Source organism: Procambarus clarkii, chromosome 26, assembly GCF_040958095.1.
Source record: "Procambarus clarkii isolate CNS0578487 chromosome 26, FALCON_Pclarkii_2.0, whole genome shotgun sequence".
In the NCBI taxonomy this organism is placed as follows: Eukaryota; Metazoa; Arthropoda; class Malacostraca; order Decapoda; family Cambaridae; genus Procambarus; species Procambarus clarkii.
This window is the reverse complement of record NC_091175.1, coordinates 12,163,522-12,166,179: the sequence shown is the minus strand read 5'-3', so window position 1 is coordinate 12,166,179 and position 2,658 is coordinate 12,163,522.

Below are 2,658 nucleotides of genomic sequence, written 5' to 3'. Positions count from 1 at the left end.
CAGACAGGATAAGGCAGGACAGAGATGGTTGGGCAGACTGCATATTTCTGGACTGCCAAAAAGCCTTTGATACAGTACCGCACATGAGACTGCTGTTCAAGCTCGAGAGGCAGGCGGGGGTGGGGGGAAAGGTCCTAGAATGGATAAGGAACTACCTAACAGGAAGGAGCCAAAGAGTTACGGTAAGGGGCGAGAAGTCGGACTGGCGAACAGTAACAAGTGGAGTACCACAAGGATCGGTGCTGGGACCAATTCTATTTCTTGTATATGTTAACGACATGTTTACAGGCGTAGAGTCCTACATGTCGATGTTTGCGGATGATGCAAAGTTGATGAGAAGAGTTGTGACAGATGAGGATTGCAGGATCCTCCAAGAGGACCTGAACAGATTGCAGAGATGGTCAGAGAAATGGCTACTAGAATTCAACACGAGCAAATGTAAAGTTATGGAAATGGGACTAGGAGATAGGAGACCAAAGGGACAGTACACAATGAAGGGGAACAGCCTACCTGTAACGACTCGTGAAAGAGACCTGGGGGTGGACGTAACACCTAATCTATCTCCTGAGGCACATATTAATAGGATAACGACAGCAGCGTACTCTACACTGGCAAAAGTTAGAACATCATTCAGAAACCTAAGTAAGGAGGCATTTAGGGCGCTTTACACTGCCTACGTAAGGCCAGTCTTAGAGTATGCCGCCTCATCATGGAGTCCCCATCTGAAGAAGCATATAATGAAACTGGAAAAGGTTCAGAGGTTTGCAACGAGACTCGTCCCAGAGCTACGAGGGATGGGGTATGAAGAGCGCCTGAGGGAACTGTGCCTTACGACACTAGAAAGAAGAAGGGAGAGGGGGGACATGATAGGAACGTATAAGATACTCAGAGGAATTGACAGAGTGGACATAGACGAAATGTTCACACGGAATAGTAACAGAACGAGAGGACATGGATGGAAGCTTGAAACTCAGATGAGTCACAGAGATGTTAGGAAGTTTTCTTTTAGCGTGAGAGTAGTGGGGAAATGGAATGCACTTCAGGAACAGGTTGTGGAAGCAAATACTATTCATAATTTTAAAACCAGGTATGATAGGGAAATAGGACAGGAGTCATTGCTGTAAACAACCGATGCTCGAAAGGCGGGATCCAAGAGTCAATGCTCGATCCTGCAGACACAACTAGGTGAGTACAACTAGGTGAGTACACACACCCACACTCACACACACACACACACACACACACACACACACACACACACACACACACACACACACACACACACACACACACACATGTCCCCCCCCCCCAACAGAGGTCATCATCGCATACCACACGCGGGTATACTCAGATTACCCATTATACCCATCTCGTGGGAGGGAACGGATCCTCCTATTGTAAACTCGACCAAATGTAAACTCCGTCATCAGTCTGTCAACTCCGTCATCAGTTTGTCAACTCCGTCAGCAGTCTGTCAACTCCGTCATCAGTCTGTCAACTCCGTCAGCAGTCTGTCAACTCCGTCATCAGTCTGTCAACTCCGTCAGCAGTCTGTCAACTCCGTCATCAGTCTGTCAACTCCGTCATCAGTCTGTCAACTCCGTCAGCAGTCTGTCAACTCCGTCAGCAGTCTGTCAACTCCGTCATCAGTCTGTCAACTCCGTCATCAGTCTGTCAACTCCGTCAGCAGTATGTCAACTCCGTCAGCAGTCTGTCAACTCCGTCAGCAGTCTGTCAACTCCGTCAGCAGTCTGTCAACTCCGTCATCAGTCTGTCAACTCCGTCAGCAGTCTGTCAACTCCGTCAGCAGTCTGTCAACTCCGTCGACAATTCACTCACACTTTACGCCATTATATAACCGAATGCGACAAAAAGTAAATGGCGGAAATCAGAGTTAAAGTGCAAATAAGTTGATGAATTGATGACCAAAACCACGACACGTCAGGAGATGGTGAAACACCACCAGGGGTCAACACCACCAGGGGTCAACACCACCAGGGGTCAACACCACTAGGGGTCAACACCACTAGGGGTCAACACCACCAGGGGTCAACACTAGGGGTCAACACCACCAGGGGTCAACACCACCAGGGGTCAACACCACCAGGGGTCAACACTAGGGGTCAACACCACCAGGGGTCAACACCACCAGGGGTCAACACCACCAGGGGTCAACACTAGGGGTCAACACCACCAGGGGTCAACACCACTAGGGGTCAACATCACAAGGGGTCAACACCACCAGGGGTCAACACTAGGGGTCAACACCACCAGGGGTCAACACCACCAGGGGTCAACACCACTAGGGGTCAACACCACCAGGGGTCAACACCACCAGGGGTCACCAACTTTAACAGGTGGTGGTGTCGGACCCGTCAAACGACCCCACACTCTGCCCCCCCCCCCCGGCTTCCAGCTGGACCTGTCAGTCACCCCACATCAATAACTGACAAAAATCAGCGCACCCCCGCCCAGCTGACAGCGTCAGACGAGGGTCAGCAGATCGCTCACGTCTTGACAGCTGGATTGGCCAATCCTCCATTGGTACCGTGGTTGCTATGTGATTGGTATAGGCTCGTTGTTCCATTGATTGGTGGGTTGAACACGCTCTGATTGATGGTTTGGTTATATATATATATATATAGACTGCTCGACTGT